Genomic DNA, 25887 nt, shown 5'->3' with positions numbered 1-25887 from the left:
ACAGTTACATGGCTACTCACAAAAGTGAAACATAATCACAGATTGAAACGAGTCCTGCAGAGACGGAGGCTGTCCTAATATGGACACCATACAGGTGGAACATGTTGCAGTATACATGTAGCTCAAAGACAGACGTGAACATAATCACATACCGTATGTGCAACTGATTGGAGACCGAACTCAGATCTTTGATGTGACTAATGACTATGTTAGCTCGCTGAGCTAAAGCCTAGGCATTAGCTTAGGGAGCTAGCCCAAGTTCTAAGGTGTTATGCGAAAGTTACTCATCCATGTGACCATAACTGACCAATGAACTTCAAGCTCCTTTGACTTCCTAAACATAACACAAATGTGACCAAAGAGGTTTCAGCCAGGTTTGCTAGCACAAAGCAATATAAGCATTACATTGTCAACTCATGTCCTATTCGCAAACTGACTCCAAAGTTATACATTACATATTACATTTAACGGTGCATGTAAGGCCTCCATGTGTCTCTGACACAGGACGATACGTCCCATGTCTGTGTGTGTGTGTATTACTCATTCAAGCCAAGAGCTTTGTTTCTGCAACGTTAACAGCCTGCAACAGAGCAAATCAAACTCTCCTGCCTCCTCCTAGTCATCAAGCCGACGTTTCAAGGTCTTTCGCCACGCAGCTGATGAATGGACCAATTACGAGGTGACAATCAAGGTGTCACAACATCAAGACATTACTAAACCACCCTGCACCACAGAAGAAGCCCTTAGCCAGAGAGCGATTTGCACTGACCTCATATTCATGGGAACACAGTGCACTTGTTGCACATTCAGAACATCTCCCAAACCAGAGAAAAATAAATAGACTACTGGGGTATGAAAATAAACCATGACAGGGCTGTAGTATGGCCCCAGAGACCAGACTGTTCTTCACAAACTGGTTTCTTCTTTCTTCTTCTTGTTCTACGCAGCCTGGAGGGGTTTATTCCGCTTATACCACGGTTCCTTGCCACAGATAAAAGCAATAAAAGAATTGTCAGTTAGAAAATGGATCTGCGTTTTGTGTCTCACAGATGTCATGAACTTTGACTTGTGTGATGAGGTGAATTTTTTTTTTTCGTTTCTTTTTTTAGAACATTCTTGATCCCTAGATGAGTTATTAGATCTAGGCCTCATTTCACCACAAACCCGAGGTTGAGGTTCATAGATTGACATTAGTCACGTGATAGAGGGGGGGGGAAAGGGTTTGATCAGATAGAGAACGGAAACACAAGCACAACTCGCTGTACCTTTGGCACATTGAAAAACAAGTAAATATGTGATGCTACTTTACGTTTCATCGCTGTCTGAAATGACAACAAGAGGCCAAAAGACGACTTGCATTTGCACAACCTCAACATACTTTGAAGTATCAAAGCTGTGATTAATGACTTGCCTTCTGAACAGTGATTTAGGCTGTTGGATTTATTTGTATTTTTATTCATTTGTATTTTTCTTGGCTTTTGACAATCAAAAATATATTTTTTTTGAGTTAAGGAAATGTTTGAGAGAGGTTAATCCTGTGTGCTATATTGGCACAAAAGCGTAACAAATGCCAAAATATATTGTCATGTATAATGACAAATGTGGTAGTATTGAGTTCACTTGTGGTGGCACTGGCAACAAAGGTACACCTGCCACAAAAACACCTTTTAACTTTCAACATGATTTGCATTTTCAAGTAAGCACGGTAAACACAGAAGACCAGAAAAATCAAGGAATGTGCAGAGATCTGTCAGTTTACTTGGAAATGTACATTTAACCACAAACCTCAAGTACCTTCTTAAAAGTGTACCGTTGTTGTTGTTTTTGAGAAGTTCCGAAATCCTGTGTTTTGTTGTGTAACTCTTTGTGACTGGCACAAGAACATCTCGGCCATGTTGCCAGCTCGCATCACCTGAACATGGATTCATACAAGCAGAGGGGAGGAAACAGTGGGGCCCTGTACTGCAGATGCGGAAAGTCCCCAATTATGTGGTAATTCTAGAGAGTGGTTGTAATATTTATTCTTATTGCCCAAAGAACTTGGAATTTATGAGACTCACCACAAAACACATTCCACCAAGCACAGCAACGGCAAACTTGAAGCAGCCTTACTCACTCACTCATTCATTCATTAAATCAGATGAAATAGCTACTGATTTATGGTGTATTTCGAAGGAAGTCTCCAGGCTTAGTTTTTCAATTCCTCCACTTTTTTTAATTAAATCAGTTAATTACCTTTTCTTTGGGGAGGGGTTGGCAAAATTAATGACTATGCTAATAAATCCATACTACAACAAACAACCTGCAGTATTTTCACCTCACACCTCCACCCTTCAATATGACCTCCTTAGGTACGGTGTGAAAACCATAGCATTAAATATAGAAGCATGGGATATCTATGGTGAAAACATTGCTGTAAATAACATGATCTCTCTAAATTGTCGTTGACTTTCGAATAAGACAATTTTCATCCAATATATTGATTAGAGTGAGATTCCATGTAGATTCCAATTGTTGTTCCGTTTATTCAACAGGCTCAATGTAATTACGAACAGGGAAAATCCTGTCCACTGTGCTCACAATGTGTTTTAGGCATGGACCCATGTACTGAAAAAGTATCATTTGAATCATTTCTATGTGCCATGTATGTAATCTGCATGCAGTTGAGGATAAATACCAACTTCTCTATGGAAGTTTCACTGCTTTTCAGACACAGCGAGGTTGGTCAGATTTCCTCAGATAATTCCTTCCTAGGGCTCAATGCATGGCCATTATGTGAGTCTATTTTTAGCCACAGTGATGGATTCTGCTCGATTATTGTCCATTGTGGAGAGAGAAGGCCTAACATGCGTGACAATAATTATTGGTTACGGCTGTGACATCCACTGTGAAATCCACTTTGCACATTTAGCTCAGCTCAGCAACGAGTACAGGTATTTCTAATGCACTACTGTGCAATGGCTGGTGGCTGCGTTCATGCTTTCTTCCTGCATTCTCATATTAGGTATCTGTAGTTTATCAATTCATTGGTAAATGCTCTACATACTCAACATAATTGCGCTGATAATGAAAAAGTACCCATCACTTACTGTATACAAACTCTCCTAATAGTCCAGGTGATATGTAAAAATATAAAAGCATGAAACGTGGTTTACATGGTACAGTTTGAGGCAGTGCCTTCAGAAAGTATTCACACCCTTTGACTTTTTCTATATTTTGTTGTGCTACAAAGTGCGAATAAAATTTAATTTTGAGAAAATAAAACACTAATATATCTTGATTAGATAAGTATTCAACCCTCTAAGTCAATACATGTTATAATCACCTTCTGCAGCGATTACAGCTGTGTGTCTTTCTGGGTATGTCTCTAAGAGCTTTGCACACTTGGTTTGTACAATATTTGCACACTATTCTTTTAAAAATTCTTCAAGTTCTGTCAAGTTGGTTGTTGATCATTGGTAGACAGCCATTTACAAGTCTTGCCATAGATTTTCAAGACGATTTAAGTCAAAAATATAACTAGGCCACTCAGGAACCACCGTATATTTGGCCTTGTGTTTTAGGTTATTGTCCTGCTGAAAGGTGAATTTGTCTTCCAGTGTCTGTTGGAAAGCAGACTGAATCAGGTTTTCCTCTAGGTCAGCTATTCCCAAACTGGGGTACACAATGCCGTCGGGGGTACGCCAAATAAAAATGTGATTAACATTTTCAAACAGTCAAATATTTTCCAACGGGGCTATACATTTGGGTGTTTTTCTCTCGCCTGAGTAGCCTCGTTTCACTGGCAAAAATAAAATTAAACCATCTAGTGTTCAGCGAAATAACAACACAATGTCAAATACAGGTAGCCGAGTCAAATAATTAACATCCAATCACATGAACTGTTACTCTCTCGCGGGAAACCTTCTCTCTTGTGCAGACATTTTGAAACAAAACATGCCAATTTGAAAAATAAGCCACGGGAGTTTTTTTGTTGCAAGAATTAAGATGACTTTCGAGTAGTAAGACATCTATAAAAGCAACAGATACCATGAATCAGAAAGTGGCTAGAAGCGTCTTATATGGTGACCTACCGAGTGGCTAAGACAGGCAAGCCCCATACTATTGTGGAGGACTTAATTCTTCCTGCTGCCATGGATATGTCTGGGACAATGCTGGGGGAAAAGGCCCACAAAACTATACAGACAATGCCTTCATCAAACAACACTGTTTCACGATGCATAGGTGACATGGCAGGAGATGTTTTGAAACAATTACTGCTTCGTATACAAGCCAGTGAATTCTATGCGTTACAGCTGGATGAGTCAACAGACGTGGCGGGCCTGGCACAGCTCCTGGTATATGTCCGTTATGTTTATGGGGGGTCAATTAAGGAAGACATCCTCTTCTGCAAACCACTGGAAACCAGGACAACAGGAGAAGATATTTTTAAAGTGTTGGACAGCTTTGTGACATCAAATGGACTTTGGTGGTCAAGATGTGTTGGTATCTGCACTGATGGCGCAAAAGCCATGACAGGGAGACATAGTGGAGTGGTAAAGCACGTGCAATAGTTGCTCCAGACGCCACTTGGGTACACTGCATCATCCACCGAGACGCTCTTGCTACCAAGTGAATGCCTGACAGCTTGAAAGACGTTTTGGACACTACAGGGAAAATGGTTTACTTTGTTAAAAAGCAAGGCCCCTGAACTCTTGTGTATTTTCTGCATTATGCAATGATATGGGCAGCAACCATGTAACGTTTTTACAACATACAGAAGTGCGCTGGTTATCAAGGGGCAAAGTACTGACATGTTTTTTTTAATTGAGAGACGAGCTTAAAGTTTTCTTTACTGACCATAACTTTCACTTGTCTGACCGCTTGTATGATGACGAGTTTCTCACACGACTGGCCTATCTGGGTGATGTTTTTTTCTCACCTGAATGATCTGAATCTAGGATTACAGGGACTCTCCACAACTATATTCAATGTGCGGGACAAAATTGAGGCTATGATTAAGAAGTTGGAGCTCTTCTCTGTCTGCATTAACAAGGACAACACACAGGTTTTCCATCATTGTATGAGCTTACGGACAATGTCAAATGTGGTATAGTGAAGCACCTGAGTGAGCTGGGTGCACAATTACGCAGGTACTTTCCCGAAACGGATGACACAAACAACTGGATTCGTTATCCCTTTCATGCCCTGCCTCCAGTCCACATACCGATATCTGAACAAGAGAGCCTCATCGAATTTGCAACAAGCGGTTCTGTGAAAATGTAATTTAATCAGAAGCCACTGTCAGATTTCTGGATTGGGCTGCGCTCAGAGTATTCTGCCTTGGCAAATTGCGCTGTTAAGACACTGATGCCCTTTGCAACCACATACCTATGTGAGAGTGGATTCTCGGGCCTCACTAGCATGTAAACTAAATACAGGCACAGACTGTGCGTGGAAAATTATTTAAGATTGAGACTCTCTCCAATACAACTCAACATTGCAGAGTTATGTGCATCCTTTCAAGCACACCCTTCTCATTAACCTGTGGTGAGTTATTCCAATTTTTTGATGAACAAATAAGATTATATATGTAAGATGACTAAATAAAGAGCAAAATGATTGATTATTATTATATCATTATTTGTGCCCTGGTCCTATAAGAGCTCTTTGTCACTTCCCACGAGCCGGGTTGTGACAAAAACTCCAACTCATTCTTATGTTTAATAAATGTATCGTATAGTGTGTGTGCGGCAGGCTTACAATGATGGCAAAAAACAACGTTTGAGAGTGCGCTGACCCTGGTGCTAGAGGGGGTACGCAGCTGGATGTTGAATGTTTGAAGGGGTACGGGAACATCTGCTCTAGGTGATTGCCTGTGCTTAGCTCTATTCCATTTATTTTTTAAATGGAATAGAAAAAAAACTCCCTTGCATGTGACAAGCATACCCTTAACATAATGCAGCCACCACCATGCTTGAAAATATGAAGAGTGGTACTCAATGATGTGTTGTTTTGGATTTGCCACAAACATAACACTTTGTATTCAGGACATAACGTTAATTTCTTTGCCATATGTTGTGCAGTTTTACTTTAGTGCCTTATTGCAAACAGCATGCATGTTTTGGAATATTTTTATTCTGTACAGGCTTCCTTCTTTTCACTCTGTCATTTAGGTTAGTATTGTGGTGTAACTACAATGATGTTGATCCATCCTCAATGTTCTCCTATCACAGCCATTGTCACGTCGTGTATGTAGGTGGCAGGGAAGTCAGGCGCAGGAGAATCAAACTTGGTATAAATGGAGTATTTTAATAACTTAAAACACAAACTCCAAAACCAAAGTCCATAATAAAATAAATGTGGGTACAAGAACCCTTCACACACCAATCCATAAAACATGAACATAACAACAAACAATCTCTGACAAGGACATGAGGGGAAACAGAGGGTTAAATACACAACATATAATGAATGGGATTGGAACCAGGTGTGTAAGAAGACAAGACAAAACCAATGGAAAATGAAACATAGATCAATGATGGCTAGAAGACCGGTGACGTCGACCGCCGAGCACCGCCCGAACAAGGAGAGGCATCGACTTCAGCAGAAGTCGAGACAGCCATTCTAGTCTGTAATTGTTTAAAGTCAACATTGGCCTCATGGTGAAATCCCTGAAGGGTTTCCTTCCTCTCCAGCAACTGAGTTAGGAAGGATGCCTGTAACTTTGTAGTGACTGGGTGTACTGATACACCATACAAAGTGTAATTAATAACTTAACCATGCTCAAACAGATTTTCAATGTTTTACTCACCTAACAATAAGTCCCCTTCTTTGCCAGGTAGTCACTCAAAGTCCTTGCAACTTATTATGTGACTTTTAAGCAACATTTTACTCCTGAACTTATTTATCAATAGACATTGATACATTTCAGCTTTTCATTTTTAATTAATTTATAAAACATTCTAAAAACATCCTTCCACTTTGAGGGTATTGTGTGTAGGCCAGTGACACAAAATCTCAATGTAATCCATTTGTAACACAACAACATTTGGAAAAAGTCAAGGGGTGTGAGTACTTTTTGAAGGCACTGTATAATGCTATTTGCATAACCTGCAGTGGTGCTTGTATAATCAAGACGAGTAGAACAGAAACAGGCAACAGAGGTTGAGTTAGTTCCTATAACTCTTCTCCTGGCACTAGGGCACTGCAGTGGATGTCCTCTTGCCAGGGTTCAGCCACAGCAGTCAGCACAAACTGAAGCTAATTGAGAAGGAGATGTGGAAGCAAGTCCTACTGGAGGGCCTGAGAATGACTCTGAGAGCCACCAAGGCCCCTGCCAGAGATTAATCAAAATGGTCGATCAATAACTTCTCAAGTGCTAATAAGCGCTGGCACATTTGGTAATATGTGAGCCCGTTCGTTATTTCAACTGTGCAGAGATTTATGGGAAATTGATTGTTTGGTCCAAAGTATGAGGTAATGTAGCACTTAGTAAATGAAGTAAAACCAAAAGCACTCAGTGATTTGTATTTCATTTACAAAGGACACGTCTAATCATTAGGAGTTCCATCTCTTTGAAACTCATAGAAAATGCTGTAATGACGGCCATGTTTTTTTTAGTCAGCAATGAGCCTATGACGCAGGAGATTACAGCAAATAGTAGAACCTTTCTGTCTTCCATCTTTGATTGGTTCTTTCTCAGATAACCAGGGGAGGGAGTCCTATTCACCATAAGGTGATTAAAGTCATATTAGGAAACCGTTATGTGGGGGAGTCGTAAAATGATTTGATTTCTGTCCTCTCCACTGTCTCCTATCAAAGTGATTGGTCTACTAGGTCATCTGCAGTGGCTGACATAATTGTTAATTAACCATTATGGCTTGCCCTCTCTCCCCCAGAAATGTAATCTCTGGCCAATTATTCATTTGAAAACAATGCCATATATCACGTGTGATATTACCACAGACTGACACAGTTATATATTTACAATCCAGTCTAGACATTACGTTACATATTGATTTCAATATGAAAATGTAATCATAATATGACAAAAATTGCAAGTCATTCCCAGTATATAAATAAACAACTATTTGATAAACAAATATATTTCAGGCGTCAATTTTTAATGTCACTGCATATTAAATAGTTCAGTCAATCTACTCATCAGATATAGTTCTATTTCAAATCAAATCACATTTTATTGGTCACATGCACATGGTTAGCAGATGTTAATGCGAGTGTAGCGAAATGCTTGTGCTTCTAGTTCCGACCGTGCAGTAATATCTAACAAGTAATCTAACAATTTCGCAACAACTACCTTATACACACAAGTGTAAAGGAATGAATAAGAATATATACAGAGAAATATATGGATCGATGGCCGTGCAGCATAGGCAAGATGCAGTAGATGGTATAGAGTACAGTATATACATATGAGACGAGTAATGTAGGGTATGTAAACATTATATAAAGTGGCATTGTTTAAAGTGACTAGTGATACATGTATTACATCCAATTATGAATTACTAAAGTGGATAGAGATTTGAGTCAGTATGTTGGCAGCAGCCACTCAATGTTAGTGGTGGCTGTTTAACAGTCTGATGGCCTTGAGACAGACGCTGTCTCTCGGTCCCAGCTTTGATGCACTGTTCAATGCCTTGTCCATCCAAGTAAACATAAGGCAGACTCAGTTCATAGAGAGACAAATGGATGTTTGAAACAGGCCGTGTGACTTTGTGGATACTTACCAGTGATATTTTATTTTAAAAAACATTTTTATTTCACCTTTATTTAACCAGGTAGGCTAGTGGAGAACAAGTTCTCATTTACAACTGTGACCTGGCCAAGATAAAGCAAAGCAGTTCGACACATACTACAACACAGAGTTACACATGGAATAAACAAACATACAGTCAATAATACAGTAGAAAAAGTCTATATATAGTGTGTGCAAATGAGGTAAGATAAGGGAGGTAAGGCAATAAATAGGCCATGGTGGCGAAGTAATTACAATATAGCAATTAAACACTGGAGTGATAGATGTGCAGAAGATGAATGTGCAAGTAGAGATATTGGGGTCCAAAGGAGCAAGATAAATAAATAAATACAGTATGGGGATGAGGTAGTTGGATGGGATATTTACAGATAGGCTATGTACAGGTGCAGTGATCTGTGAGCTGCTCTGACAACTGGTGCTTAAAGTTAGTGAGGGAGATATGAGTCTCCAGCTTCAATGATTTTTGCAGTTCGTTCCCAATCATTGGCAGCAGACAACTGGAAGGAAAGGCGGCCAAAGTAGGAATTGGCTTTGGGGGTGACCAGTGAAATACACCTGCTGGTGTGCGTGCTACGGGTGGGTGCTGCTATGGTGACCAGTGAGCTGAGATAAGGCGCGGCTTTACCTAGCAAAGACTTGTAGATGACCTGGAGCCAGGGGGTTTGGCGACTAGTATGAAGCGAGGGCCAGCCAACGAGAGCGTACAGGTTGCAGTGGTGGGTAGTATATGGGGCTTTGGTGACCAAATGGATGGCACTGTGATAGACTGCATCCATTTTGTTGAGTAGAGTGTTGGAGGCTATTTTGTAAATGACATCGCCGAAATCGAGGATCGGTAGGATGGTCAGTTTTACGATGGTATGTTTGGCAGCATGAGTGAAGGATGCTTTGTTGCGAAATAGGAAGCCGATTCTAGATTTAATTTTGGATTGGGTCAAGTATATGGGTCAAGTTAAACCCTTATGGAAAAACCACATTAATTTCACATGTGATCAACTGTGAAGTTAATGTGATAACATGTGACAACATGTAAAAGCAACATGTGATAACATAAAACTACACGTGAAATAATTTGAGCTCAGGTGAAAAAATGATATCATGTGAAATAACTAGGGATGCAAAATTTCAGCATGTGGTATTATGAAACTACACATGACATTTTAATGTTTGTAAAAATGTAAAACTGCAAATTTGATTTTTACATGTGAATGTTTTTTACATGTGGAACTGCAATTTACATTTTCATGTGTTTGTTATCACATATGACCGTGCAATTTCTTTCACATGTGAAAGTATTCTTTACATGTAAAACTGTCAATTTGATTTGCACGTGAAAAACTTTTACATGTAACATTGCTAATTTGATTTTCACATGTGAAAATTATATTCTACATGTGAGTTAGGAAAAAGTTTCACATGTAAAAATCTATGTGAAATTGTAAATTCTATTTTCACGTGAAAGTGTTTCACATATGAAAATGCAATTCCACATGTGAGAGTTAGATTTTCACATGTGAATGTTTCTTAAAGTAAGGTGACCCATGATATTTAAATCAACTTTTCATTTTAGTCTTGTCAATCCTTGTATTGTCTCTCTTAAGAAAACAGTCTTCTCCTTTTCTCATTTTTTGACCCTCCCTTATAGAAAAACCCCCACATGATTTCAGATGTGAAATTTACCCGTTTTGCACATGTAACATTTTATTTCACATGTGAAATCATGTGAAACCATGTGGTTTTGGAACACTTTACATGTGATGATATTTCACATGAAGTTTCAAATGTTGATTTTCACGTGATCACCTAACCTTTCACATGTGGATTCAAATTTTCACATGTCAATATTTTTCACATGAGATTTCATAGGTCAACAACAAAAAAACTAGTTGTTAGGTGGCCCCAGAACGTCACGCAGTTTTTTCAGTTTACATATTTGACATACATGATTACATTGAGTGTGTTTATTTAAACAGTAATTATTATTTAATATGTTCTCACCTGGGATTTGAACTCACAACCTCTTGGTTCAACAGCATTCTGATCTTCCTGCTACACCACTATTTCTGTGTCAATAACTGATTTCACCTCTATTCCTACACTTTGGACTTCGAAGTAAATCTCAGCTTTGTTAAACAACGATGTGAAAAAAATAGTATAAAACTGAATAATTTATAGTGGTATCTGAGAGAATAACTGTATAAAACGTTTTTTTGTCATTCTTGTAGTTAATAGTCGTATTTAAAAAATCTTACATCAGTGGTTTAATAAACATGTGATATCATATTAACCATTAGAACATCATTTTTTTGTGTTCGTGGCGTCTGGGAACTAATCACCTAACCTGCATGTGTTTTACAATATAGAAATATTGTGGGATTATTTTTCCTTTTCAAGTTGTTGTTCGCTCACAAAGTTTGCAAAGGGGTTCTGCAAAGGGTTCTCTTTCAAAGCTTTACCACTACAGACCACTTAAAAAAAAAAAATCCTTAAGTCGTCAGCTCTTTGCACAACAAGGTGAGTTTTTCTTTTCAAAATACCACAGAGCATGTAAAGAGGTTCGGGGGGAAGAAAGTTAAATAAAAAGCTCTTTAAAATGGTATTTATAAAGAAAAAGACAAACAGTGTCCCTGTTGAAAATAAAAGCATACTGAAATCCATTCTGATGACAGTTGGAAGAATGCATGGCTTTATGAAGGACTTGAGCTCCATTTTTGCCGTATTTTTTAACCACGATTATTTACTTAAAAACACAAACGAGGGCCCTAGTCTGGCATTGTGGACGGCAGTCCTTTGATTGGGGCTCTAGGCTTGAATTCTTAACTAATAAATTGTTCCACGCCTTTGTCTGAGGCATTAACGGCAGTGGTCTGCGTTTTTCTTTCTCTAATCTCAAGAATGTGCCAGCCTCTTGAGAAGCACAGGGCTTCCCTCCTCTCTGAGAGTGGGCTCCTCATTTTGTTTTCTTAGAGGGCTCCCCAGATTGACAGGCCTCATCGTTGTGCCCTCTCCTCAGCCATCTGTTTGCACTGATTCTGTCCCAGCACATCAAAGTCAATCAAAGCCGCAAAGCATTTTAAAAGACACACACCCAACCATACAGCGTGTGAGAAATAAGGCTAACTTTCATCGACCCCACAGAAAAAGATTGTTAGGAACTCCTGTGTTTGTGTGTATGGTTTTCCATGTTGGGTGACCTGAGATGGATCCCTTAGCTCATAGCACAGGTATGAGCAGCTTAGCTTTGTTCAGCTCCAGCTCTGACAACAGCTCGGTGAGTAATTTCACCCCAACATAGACTGACCTTTTTTGGTCATGTGTTCTAAGCTTTCAGTGCCATCTCTTGACATCGAAGAAATCCCCTGTAGTGAATACAGAAATCACAGTTCAATTTTTTTTTGAACGACGTGAGAGATGAATCCAAGTTGACCATTGTGACTGGCTGGGTATTGTGCCACAAGAGTGTATTAGCCCAGTGAGCGAAAGCCTAGGAATTATCACAGGGAGCTAATACAAGACTTTGAGTTTCAGACAAGGTTACTCATGCAAGAGTTGTTCATCGAACCACATCTGTTCCAACTGCATCTATAGCTTACAGTGTGAACCCGTGCTTTTTACAGTCTCTGGTGTGAACCCATTAAATATCACAACAGAAATATTAGATGCTGTTGATACAATTCATCAATTAATATTTAATCGTGGAATAAACAGCATTTTAGGAAGTGTGAATGTGATGATTGGAAAATAGGTGTGGTAGGCCTGCCTATTCAAGTTCAACCCCTGAAGGTAGCTAGACAGTCAGGGGTCAAAAACAATAAAACCCAAACATCATTATTATTATCATGCTATTAGATCCCTGAAAACAAAAATATTTTATAAAAGCAGCAATATAAAAGCAGTCTCTTTTCATTAAACTTTTAGGCAGTAAAATCTGGGTAGCCTGGTTCAGACCAGTGATGTGTATAAACCCTGGATTGCTGATGCTATGTATTGGCCATTGAGAGGTTTTGAAGCCACCGGTCGGCCATATTGGCACTCTCCACTAGGAGCAGTCCTCCCCGGAAAGATTGGAATTCCACAATATTTCAATTCAATGTTTCAAGGATAAAACTATGTGTATTTAAGTATTTTGGGATTTAGTGGGCACAGTAACAGTACTCTCTTTTTATATTTATATATATATTTTTTAAATTATTATTTATTTGTATATTGAGCTAACATAATTTTAAAGTATGCATTAAGGTGTCTGTAATATAATAAATGTGTCAAAAACGAATGTAGACATGAATAAATGCATTTTTATAGCTTCCAAAATCTATTAAAAAAAAATTCAATGGAGGAGTACCAAGATGGCTGGGCGGTGGCTTCAATACAGCGCAACCGTCAGTCATCCAGGTTTATATAGGCTATGTTATTGATTAAGACGCTTACTTGGTAACAAATCACAATTTCAATAATGTAGCCTATACAGTGCATTCGGAAAGTATTCAAACCCCTTGACTTTTTCCACATTTTGTTACGTTAGAGCCTTATTCTAAAATCGACTAAATAGTTTTTTTCGTCAACAATCTACACAATACACCATAATGACAAAGCAAAAACGGGTCTTTAAACATTTTTGAAAATGTATACAAATAAATAAACTGAAATGTTACATTTACATAAGTATTCAGACCCTTCACTCAGTACTTTGTTGAAGCACCTTTGGCAGTGATTACAGCCTTGAGTCTTCTTGGGTATGACACTACAAGCTTGGCACACCTGTATTTGGGGAGTTTGTCCCATTCTTCTCTGCAGATCCTCTCAAGCTCTGTCAGTTTGGATGGTGAGTGTTGCTGCACAGCTATTTTCCGGTCTCTCCAGAGTCCTGAAGAGTTCGGGCTCTGGCTAGGCTACTCACGGACATTCAGAGACTTGTCCCCGAAGCCACTCCTGCGTTGGCTTGGCTGTTGTCCTGTTGGAAGGTGAACCTTCACCCCAGTCTGAGGTCCTGAGCACTCTGGGGAAGGTTTTGAATGATCTCTGTACTTTACTCCGTTTATCTTTCCGTCGATCATGACTAGTCTCCCAGTCCCTGCCGCTGAAAAACATCCCCACAGCATGATGCTGCCACCCCCATGCTTCACAACAGGGATGGTGCCAGAGCCTGACTTGACGCTAGGCATTCAGGCCAAATAGTTCAATCTTGGTTTCTTCAGACCAGAGAATCTTGTTTCTCCTGGTCTGAGAGTCTTTAGGTGCCTTTTGGCAAACTCCAAGTGGGCTGTCATGTGCCTTTTACTGAGGAGTGGCTTCTGTCAGGCCACTCTACCATAAAGGCCTGATTGGTGGAGTGCTGCAGAGATGGTTGTCCTTCTGGAAGGTTTTCCCATCTCCACAGAGGAACATTGGAGCTCTGTAAGAGTGACCATCGGGTTCTTGGTCACATCCCTGACCAAGGCCCTTCTCCCCCGATTGCTCAGTTTGTCCAGGCAGGCAGCTCTAGGAAGAGTCTTGGTGGTTCCAAACTTCTTCCATTTAAGAATGATGGAGGCCACTGTGCTCTTGGGGACTTTCAATTCTGCAGAAATGTTTTGGTACCCTTCCCCCAGATCTGTGCCTCGACAGAATCCTGTCTCAGAGCTCTACGGACAATTCCTTCGACCTCATGGCTTGGTTTTTGCTCTGAAATGCACTGTCAACTGCGGGACCTTATATAGACAGGTGTGTGCCTTTCCAGATAATGTCCAATGAAATGAATTTACCCCAGGTGGACTCCAATCAACTTATAAAAACATCTCACGGATGACCAATGGAAACAGGATGCACCTGAACTAAATTTAGTCTCAGAGCAAAGGGTCTGAATAGTTATGAAAATAAGGTATTTCTGTTTTTATTTGTAAGAAATTAGCTAACATTTCTAAAAAAAACTGTTATCGCTTAGTCGTTATGGAGTATTTTGTGTTAATTGATGAGAAAATGTTTTTTATTTAATCCATTTTAGAATAAGGCAAAAGGTGGAAAAAGCCAAGGAGTCTAAATCAATTCAAAATGGGCTGTATGTCTAGCATGTAGAAAGACACCTACAATTACATTAAACCATTACAGAATATATTCTAGTGTTTTCTAGCAGGAGGTACAAATCTGTTGTTCTGCCCCTGAACAAGGCAGTTCACTGTTCCTAGGCCGTCATTGAAAATGAAAATTTGTTCTTAGCTGACTAGTTAAATAAAGGTTTAAAAAAATTACTAGGCAGGTTTCCATTGACCTAGGTTTATTCGACAAAAGCAATGTCGCAACAAAAAAATATTCCAACATGTGTAGGCCTAATGGAAACTGCAGATATAAAAGAAAGATTGACAATTAAATTAAAAAAATTCGACAGTGGTGGATTTTTGTTTTGTTTATGCAACGTTCATGTGATACTCGGAAGTAGGAAACTCTGAAATATAAATTGGTAACTGGTTGTAGTTATACACGTGATGCGTTTAACGAATCAGCAAGTCGAAAATTTCAGAATTTCCTAGTTCTGACTAGTATATGAACGCGGCAGAACGTTCATATATCGCGACAAATGGAAACGGCGATTTTCGAATAAATGATGAAGGTACGCGGGGCACTTGATCACGTAACCATAACGTTCCACTCTACAATTCATTATATATGTCTACTGCTTGCAAAATCAATTTTTTAACTATAAAAATATTGTTACTTTGCAGAACTAGGATTGTCCTGACTTTCAAGATTCCCTGAATTGTGTTGCTTTGCTTTTCTGGTTGTCTGGCAAGCTTCACCATCCATTTATTTCAGATCTACAGGAGTGCATGTTTCACTATGGCACGGACCATGGTGATAAATTGGCGCATGAAAATTATTAGAATATGGCAAATAGCCTATTAGTCAATGATTGCATTCTATCCATGCTGGCTTTCTCAGGCTACCTGAGACATTAAACAAATAGGTGGGAGGACATACAGGCTGTCGCCAATTTATCAACGCGCAATTTGCCTAGATGGGCAATGGAAACACTTCAAGCACTAGACTAGATTTCTATTATTTCGTGCTATCCGGGATGCTTGGGACAACACTACCCCATTGAAGTTGACATTTAGAATGGTTGGGGTAAGGGTTAAGGTTATGGTTTAAGGTAGGGATGTTTAGGGTAGCATTTTTTATTAGACACTAGTAGGTTTTAGAGAAAATTAGATGTGTGTGTGTGACGTCATTTCGTCCAGCTGTTTTTTTTTATCGACAGAAGATAAGCTATTCAAATGCAAACGCAGCCTAGCAGGCACTTGTCACATATGTTTTCTATGCGAACGTTGTAAATGTTGACAAAATATCCCATGACAAGTTAATGGAAACAAACCAAGTTTTCATCAAGAGTTTTTATACTGTATTAAAAAAAAGTATGACAGCTGTGATGGAAACAGGAAGTTTCGGTACAATTTGTTTAATGCCGACAAGATAATTTGTTCGTTTTACATGGTGGGATCTTTTTGTGCCAGTAAAATTAATTATGCAAGAAATGTCGATTGAATATTACACCAAATATTGATATAATAACCATCATATCGAAGTAAACTTGGAGTCACGCGATGGTGTGTGATCCTCCCTCTATGACTCGAGAAACCATGCAGTTTAGCCTATTAGGCCAGGGGTTCCCAAACTTTTTCACTAAGGGGCCAGGGGTTCCCAAACTTTTTCACTAAAGGGCCCCCCTTCCAGCACTGGGGAACATCCCTGACAAATTATAAATAGCTCTCTAAAGTATGCAATGACTGACATGACAAGAGGAACTGATGATGCACTACCCAATTTCGAAATTGCACCTTGTGCATTCTACTATTACAACTTTCAAGAGTAAGTTTAAAGCCGGAATGAGTTCATAAAAAAAAAAAAATCATGGGGGAAAAGGGGGACCTACGCGCCACCCCTGACGACCCTTCGCGCCCCACAGTTTGGGAACCACTGTTAATTAGGCTACAGATTATTATTATGGATGAGAGCGAGAATATTTGTATTTGTCAAACGGAAGTCAAGCTTCAGTCGTCATGTCACCAGAATAAGACCCTCGACATTTATTTGAAAGGAGCATCAAGATCACCGTGCACTTTCACCACTCTGAAGTTCAACATCATTTATTTAATCTCATCACGTAGACTAGCCTACCAGCATAGTATCCGCGTGCAATTGGCTAGAGTGCACGTGCCAAGACCAGAGTATGCACATTTGCTATTTTCAGTTTTTGTAACCAAATGATCGGTAGAGTTGAAAATTCGATGGAAACAAATTGAATGTTAGATTTGTATTCAGTAGGCTACATAAAAATGTAAGCGAAAAAGTAACCTACATTTGGTGTGAACTACGTCATCACGCACTGATTTTTAGCCACAAATCCGTTTGGTGGAAACACTCCGCTGGTGGGAAAATGCGCATATTTTCTTTATGCTGATTCTAGAAAATTCGCATGAAAAACTGTTGCTAATTGGATGAAAACGTAGCTACTGATTCAATTGATTAAGGAACTTGTTGGGATGGGGAGGAGGTGATGGAGGACTGCCTCCTTGGTTACTAAGTAACGTAACCATACAAACACTACCTCCAACAGATCACAATGCGGAAGGTTTGAATTTTACTCTTTGGTCTTTTTTTCGATTAATTTCGGTAATTTAATAGTTTTTGCAACAATTGTAGCAAGTGTTATTTCCCGACACTCTTTCAGACGCAGGCATATTTAGCAAGTCGTTTATGTTAATTTGCTTGTAGCAGTTCCTTAGCAATGTAACAATGTAATGTTAGCTAGCTAGATTGCTAACTAACAAGTTACTTGGGCATCTTTCAGAGTGAGTGACATTATAGTAACGTCTTCAGAAAAGTTGTGCGTTATGCATGTGATCTGAGAAACAATGTTTGAAAATAAGAGGGTACATTTGACATAAACAATGCATGAATTTAGATTTTGGGTCCAACCATAGAAATGTATATGGTTATGAGTCTTCGAAGGGGCCACACGTAGCCTATTTGTCTGTCATAAAGCAACAACAGATGCATGTCCCATTTCGCTAAATACTTTTTTCAACGTGTGTACATTTCCACAATCGAAGGTCAGATTTACTAAGTCAAACTTTCCTCTCATTTTACAGGGCTTGAACTCAAAAGCAACCAGTGGAAAGTTAGCAATCACCTCAGTTGCTCTTCAAGACCATATCGCACGAAACTTACTGCTTCAGAATTTGTCACTGTGTGACCCTGTGAAGACAAGATGGTGTCGAAGAGCCGCCACTGAAACACACTGCAAACGAAACCATGGAACTGTGAAACAGAAAGGGCCCCAGCAACACGATGGAGAGGAGAAAGAGTATGTGCTTGACCCAGCAGCTCCACCACTGACATTAGGTAAGCTAGCAATCAATCAAATGTATTTTATAAAGCCTTGTAACATCAGCAGTTGGGAACCAGTTCAACAACACTTTGGGAACGAGGAGGTCTCACTGTGAGACCTGAGCTATTATGTATGACATTTCTCATTTGTTGTTTGATATTGGGTTGTTTTTTGCCATTGTCTGCCTCTCCAGCCCAGAAATTGGGTTTGGTGCAGTCCCCGGCCAGAAAACTGACGGTAGATGAATGGAGTCGGGTCAAGTCGAGGTCTATTCATGAAGGGGACTCCAAGCAGCCCTGTGTGATCTGCAGGGAGGAGTTTCGCTTACAGACTCAGGTATTCCTCTGTACACAATACCTAGTGTTTATTCTCAGTCAGTCAGAGGACTATAAAAAAAAAAAAAAGTTTTCAACGTTCTTCACCCCTCTAGGGCAGCCCACTCCCCTTCCCAAACACACTCTCTCCCCCTCCCTTAGGTTCCTGTGTGTTCTAATCTGTGTAGACAACTGTACAAATTTCCCATACTGCCTTGGAACTCAACTGTGACGCGATGATGTAGCAATCAGTGTGTTACTGTGAGGGTCGTTCAGTCTTTTACACCTTTCTGATCCCCTTTTAAGATGCCAATCTCKWGAAMYKMGSSMYGWAMAYWKMYCSMCKRWAKYKASKYRWGRRWRKKWWGKRMSWSMWYWWAWTAMTWWMWRMYSWSGYYYYAWWWAAWYTTAYWMKRWGSKWASTYACAAYYGWYAYMSWRWYWTGWSWWMRTMWMMMGWTTMYRWYAWKRYTMTMAKAWYYYRWTGTTAWWWGTGWWWSWMWMRAYTMYWWRMAKAWMMWRTYYWWWRRMMWWTTRWWWAAMYRMTRRWMKRWTRWWWSKAMGRKRAWWTRWMRWSKWMWTSCTTRKWMCWAWRWAKKWRWGTWKTWYCWSKWWATYKWMWCKYWWKRWTYWKWKTWTASWWARASKKWYKYCASWSCAMWSAGKCCWRWSARRYMRSWTKRYYMYRSTRSWWCWGSRRWWAAARYKWMGMAAAWCWAWATGMKTSCRCTMCKKRCMAMWGCTSSRWSWKRSSTRRSMSRSMKCRAYSKRCKCTWKMCTGGASSMWRRMYKRRRWYKARWRMRSMWSWYKMASKAYWKSKRAYYWGWSTSMMTYGSAGMWYYKMCWSKMMKSAGYKMKKRGRWYWSCCWSMRCKKWSCKKWKRSAYKWSMYYKWRMSMSWRRCRKWRTSSCKKCWYAGKKWCKMRKKKRKKWSRRYCKKAKSWMKKCKTKSWKAKACWSACWKACTCACACACACACGTGCACATACACACATACACACATACATCTCTCACAGTGCTCACCAGAAACACTTAGAGAGATGTGAAAGACTATACATATGCTCCAGCAACCCCAGGAGGCTCTGCATGCCACAATCATCTCAAAAGTCATTCAATCGGTAAAATGCAGAGGGTATTTCAGATGGATAAAACCAAACAAAGAAACCAAAAATCTAATCTAATTATAAGGCTGAAGCTGATTAATTTAAACTATATATATATATATATATATATATATATATATATATACACGTGTGTTTATAATTTATAATTGTGTGTATAATATTCAACAATCAGCACTAATGATATTCATATTGTGTCTAGGTTTTGATGTCCCGTTCCCATGTGTTTCACAGAGCCAGTATGCAGGCCTTTGAGAGGTTTTCAGGTAGGAAGTTCTGTCCTCTGTACAGGAAGGAGCAGTATGAGACCAGAAATTCACGATGGAGCTCGCCTCTTCAAAGAGAGGTGTGCCATCAGGTTAACTTCTCCAGAGATTGGACTGCATGTTTCCCTCTATTTACTGGGTTGTTACATCAATTTGATGCCTTTTCTTAAGTGTAACTTAATAAAACATTTTTTWAAAGTTTAATTTCACCCGATTTTACCATTGTGCCATAAAGGTCACATGTTCAAATTCATTAAAAACACATTTTCCCATCTCAAGAGGTTAAATAAAAAAAATAKTATAATAAGTGCCTATTAAGTGCCAAATAAAGTAATTYTTGGGTTGACCTTAACAGGGTTGAAGGTTTTTGTCAAATATTACCTGGGGATTTTAACAAAGCAAATTTGAGAACAAGGCTACCTAAATTCTATCAGCATATTGACTGTAGCACTGGCACTGGTAAAACACTGGATCACTGCTACTCTAACTTCCACAATGCATACAAGGCCCTCCCACSCCCGCCTTTTGGCAAATCTGACCACGACTCCATTTTGCTCCTCCTTCCTATAGGTAGAAACTCAAACAGGATGTACCCGTGCTAAGGACTATTCAACGCTGGTCTGACCAATTGCAATCCACGCTTCAAGATTGTTTTGATCACGCGGACTTGGACATGTTCCGGCTAGCCTCAGAGAATAATATTGACGTATACGCTGATTCGGTGAGTGAGTTTATAAGGAAGTGTATAGGAGATGTTGTACCTACTGTGACTATTAGAACCTACCCTAACCAGAAACCGTGGATAYATGGCGGAATTCGCGCAAAACTGAAAGCACGAACCAACGCATTTAACCATGGAAAGGTGACTGGGAATATGGCCAAATACAAGAGTGTGCAAAGCTGTCATCAAGGCAAAGGGTGGCTACTTTGAAGAATCTAAAATATGATATGTATTTTGATTTGTTTAACACTTTTTTGGTTACTACATGATTCRATATGTGTTATTTCATAGTTTTGATGTCTTCACTATTATTCTACAATGTAGAAAATAGTAAAAATAAAGAAAAACCTTGAATGAGTAGGTGTGTCTAAACTTTTGACTGGTACTGTGTATTAAAAAGCAGATTTATTGAATTCTCCATGTGGTCTATATTAAAGGGCACTTCATTTAATATAACAGGCTTTTAAAATGCAATACTGGTGCACAATTTCAACTTAAAATATCAAAGTTACACAAAAGGCACTCATTTCGTTGAACGACCCTACTATATACTGAACAATGCCATGACGGCTCAAAACACTTATCTGGTGAGTCTGTCAACTGGTGACCACCAGGTCACATTGCTGAGGCTTTTCCCTACTCCTATAAGTATGTGTCGCAAATGGCACCCTATTCCCTATAAAGTGCACTTCTTTTGATCAGAGCACTATGTGTCCTGGTCAAAAGTAGTGCCCTATAAAGGTAATAGGGTMCTATTTGGGATGCATACTAAGTCAGCATTCTTCCTGAAACTCACCCGCCAGACATTCCTCACCTATTTAGCAGTGGTGGACTTTAGGTCGCCGTGATTGATGGACAGACAGCCGATCTGATCACAGGTCAGTGTGGAGTGGACATGGGCCTCAGTGGAGGTGGAGGGCCGAGTAAGGGGGAACTGAACTCTCTAAGCAGCCCCAGAGGGCCTTTGATGCCGTGTGAATCATACACTGTTTGTATACTAATTATGGAGAGTGTGTGTTGTGGTCAAACAGTCTGGACATTCCAGGGTCAACACAAAAGCAAGTGTTTGTCTGTGATTTTTGCCCCCAATGCATATTGGGGGCAGGTTCCCCGGTTGTCATTTGCATTGGCTTTTTTCACTTTGATCTGAGAATACACATTCTAAAGGGTTGGTCCTTTCAGCTTTGGCTGGCTGGTTGCGGGATCTAGCAACTGGAAGGGGSCCTACCGACATTAAGGCCACTCTGCCTTCTCTAGTCTGTGGCTCCCTGGAAAAGGGAAGATTGCCACCTAGTGAGACTGAAATCTCCCCCTCCATTTGACTGACTTATCTCTGACTGGAGTGCAGGTTTGCAGAGGTTTGCAGAGACAGGGCTGAATAGAAAACACTGACCATGGCTACTATTGAGCTTTTCACTACATTTGGTTCTATCTTTTGTTCACTAGCTATGACATTTTTCCATCAAACAGACAAGTTAAAACTTGAGTAGCACATATACTGATTTTACTGGTATATTTGTCGTGTGAGCTTTGGGTTCTGTCCCAAATGCACCCCTTTGTAAGTAGCCAATTGGTTAGAGCGTTGTGCCAGTAACCAAAAGGTTGCTGGATCGAATCCCCGAGCTGACAAGGTAAAAATCTGTCATTCTGCCACTGAACAAGGCAGTTAACCCACTGTTCCCGGTAGGCCGTCATTGTAAAAAATMATTTGTTCTTAACTGACTTGCCGAGTTAAATAAAGGTCTTAAAAAGATATATAATAAAAAATAAAATAAAACAGGGCTCTGGTCCAAAGTAGTACACTAAATAGGGAATAGAGTGCCTCTGTGGGATGTAGGATGTCCTACTCTATCCTAGAATCCTCTAGGTGCCGCCAATCACTTCTCTCTCTAGGGCTCTATGTAATCAATCAGAGTGCCTCTATGGATTCAGAGAGACCCGTTGATTACGCCCAACTTGTAATGCGCTCGGAGAGGTCCATCACCTATAAACTTTGCCTTAGAATGTCACGTAAACACCGAGCAGACATTATATTGGTCTCATTAACTCTGTTGGAACTCATTAGCCCCGTCCAGGGTCCCATCCTGGTGCCAGTGACGGCCACGTCAWGGATGGGGATTGGCGGCTCCTAGGAGATTCTGAGATAGAGTAGGACATCCTCCATCACCCTGAGACAGGTTGAGTCCCAAATGGCACCCTATTCCCTATTTAGTGCACCACTTTTGAACAGAGCCCTATAGGCCCAGTTGCTCCAAGGCAGCAAAGCCTTTAAGACGTTCTACCAGTTTTCACATTCTTATCAGCCGACTGCGATGACCAGCTTTCCATTTATACCTTTTTGACGTCCGACCCTAAGTCAACACATTAAGGAGGATAACTGGTGACATCAAAATGGATTGCAGTGAGATAACGCGGCACCCTCTTAGTCCCGTTCTTTGCCCCCCTCGCTCCATCCCTTTTTTCTGTCCTCTGCGTCTGCGGTGAGACAAGGCAAAGTTCACCAGGGTCCATGTTTTTTGGATTCGCTGTAGAAAAGTCAGCTCATAAAACCTCATCGGAATGGTTAACAGTTGTTTAACTCGTGATAAAAGCCCAGCAATAAAGCACTTGTGATGTCACTGTGACATGAGCGAGCTCGGTGGGGCAGCCTGAGGGATGGCTTGTGTGTGTGCGCACGCGCGTGTGTGTCTGTTTCCCAGCACCAGCTATCCTATTACTGGTTACCATAAATGTTCCATGTAAGTCTGAGACGTGCCGGTATCAATCTGGCCTGTTTAGCAACTTGACTTTGTCAGCAGGCTTCAAGCATTACAATACAGCAGCAATTAAATCTGAGATAAAAACAATTGAAAGATGCCCCTTTGTACAACTAAATGGTTTCCAATTAGTTGCAGGAGTGGAATGACAGCTTTGTCCAATACCGCCACACAGACCTGGAGGCTTTCCTGAATGATATCGACGAGTTGTGTCATCGAGCTGAAGAGTGTTCAATCAGTTTGAGAGAGAGCACATCTCAGAGCCGCAGATGGATGATTGGAGGAAAATACAGGATAAGATTTGGGCCCTGACTGTGGAAAAGTGTTGCAAAATTCCCAGATTTTCCGGGAAAATCTCCAAGCAGGATTTCTGGAAAACCTGGGAATCTTGGGAAAGTTACAGGAATTGTGCAAACCCTACTGTGGAAAAACTCACCATACAAATACCATAGTGCACTATCAAAGAGAATCTCATAAAGTTCTAACCCTGGTCTAATTCTCCCGGTAGCCATGCCATTCATTCAACATGCCGACGCTTGTCCAGGAGAGGCAGCTGCTACACAAAGTCAAATTTTCCAAGTGAATGATGGAAATAATTCTCTGTGTTTACAAAAAACTGAGCGAGTCTTATAATGCASGCCAGGGCTTTCATCGCCCCGTCTGAACCATCTGTACTGTGGTTCGAAATGAAAAGAGATCTAGATTTGCTGTTCCATAGGCTCTGTTGTATATAGGTATTTTTAAAGCCAGCCAATGTAGTTTCCCACAATCCCACAGGAGGTGAAAAAGGGTACGTTTCTTTATCTTGTGTTAAAAGGTTGTGCGCAGGGCAACAGGTGTTGCTCAACCTTGACTCGTACAGAGAGAATCAAACGGTGAACTCGGGGTGTTAATCGCACACAGTGCACCTTCCTCATGAAGGTAAACACTATAAAAGTCGCAAAGCTCATTATCAAGCGTTTAAGCCTCGAGGGTGTTGACTGTTTCTGAATAAAGGAAGCTGTCTCAGAGTTAATCATTGGGGGAGTTGCAGCAGACACCTGCCCCCCCCAACGGTATCTCAGAGACACACGGCCAAACAATCAAGCTTGTGTGACACGCTAAAGCAGATCATGTCAACTGAACAGGGGTGTGTAAGGAGGCTTTTGTGAGAGAAGATAACCATTATAAATGTGTGGTAGCAAGGTTGGGGTCAATTCCATTTCAATAGCGGAGGTGCATTAATATGGCGGCCCCCTTGCACTTACCACAAATTCCTCGTTTTGTTAAGTTTGCCGTATTGTACATTGCTCTCCGTTACTCTTAATTGAAAAATTGAAAAAAGTAGCTTGTGCTGATTTATAGGCACATTGAACCATGTAACACACCGTAGTTTAAACAGTCAGTGCAATGACGTGATATCTGAATTCAGCCATTTTTATACACGTTCGCCATTGTCAATTCAGGAAGTAGACTGAAATTCTAATTCCCCAAAATGTTCATAGGCTTTGAGGAAAATGTGAGTTCCCTTCCTTAATCGACATGGAATTGACCCCAACAGTATGTGGTGGTGTGGTAACGTGTTGTGGGAATTTATTGAAGACTTGAAGTCTTATTTTGGAATGCTGGTCCGTCCCTTCAGGTAACAGCCCTGTCTGTCACATGTCATCCAGAGAGTGACACGGGAGTGTCCCACTTGCCTCACCGCATCCCCAGACTAGGGACGGACTTAGGGAGGATAGAACAAAATACTGGTTGGATGTAACTTCAACACACATACACACGCACGCACGCACGCACATGCACACACAAACACACACACACAGTACCAACCAAAAGTTAGGACACACCTATTCATTCAAGGGTTTTTCTTTATTTTGACTATTTTCTACATTGTAGAATAATAGTGAAGACATCAAAACTATGAAATAACACATATGGAATCATGTAGTAACCAAATCAAAATATATTTTATATTTGGGATTCTTCAAAGTAGTCACCCTTTGCCTTGATGACAGCTTTGCACACTCTTGGCATTCTCTCAACCAGCTTCATGAGGTAGTCACCTGGAATGCATTTCAATTAACAGGTGTGCCTTGTTAAAAGTTCATTTGTGGAATTTCTTTCCTTCTTAATGCGTTTGAGCCAATCAGTTGTGTTGTGACAAGGTAGGGGTGGTATACAGAAGATAGCCCTATTGGTAAAAGACAGAGTCCATATTATGGCAAGAACAGCTCAAATAAGCAAAGAGAAACGACAGTCCATCATTACTTTAAGACATGAAGGTCAGTCAATTCAGAAAATTTCAAGAACTTTTAAAGTTTCTTCAAGTGCAGTCTTAAAAACCATCAAGCGCTATAATGAAACTGGCTCTCATGAGGACCGCCTCAGGAAAGGAAGACCCAGAGTTACCTCTGCGGCAGAGGATCAGTTCATAGAGTTACCAGCCTCAGAAATTGCAGCCCAAATAAATGCTTCACAGAGTTTGAGTAACAGACACATCTCAACATCAACTGTTCAGAGGAGACTGTATGAATCAGGCCTTCGTGGTCGAAATGCTGCAAAGAAATCACTTCTAAAGGACACCAATAATAAGAAGAGACTTGCTTGTGC

General features: G+C 40.3%; 1 protein-coding gene and 1 pseudogene across 2 annotated transcripts in view; one reads left to right on the top strand and one right to left on the bottom strand.

The window, feature by feature from the left end:
- Positions 1–25887, bottom strand: part of LOC111973151 (limb region 1 protein homolog) — a 211260-nt gene that overhangs the window by 117001 nt on the left and 68372 nt on the right. The gene's annotated exons all lie outside the window — the stretch shown is intronic.
- LOC111973568 (RING finger protein 32-like) lies at positions 16920–22671 on the top strand (annotated as a pseudogene).

This window comes from Salvelinus sp. IW2-2015, linkage group LG14 (genome assembly GCF_002910315.2).
Source record: "Salvelinus sp. IW2-2015 linkage group LG14, ASM291031v2, whole genome shotgun sequence".
Lineage (NCBI taxonomy): Eukaryota > Metazoa > Chordata > Actinopteri > Salmoniformes > Salmonidae > Salvelinus > Salvelinus sp. IW2-2015.
The sequence above is the reverse complement of the archived record's forward strand: the minus strand, read 5'-3'. Positions and strand labels throughout refer to the sequence as shown.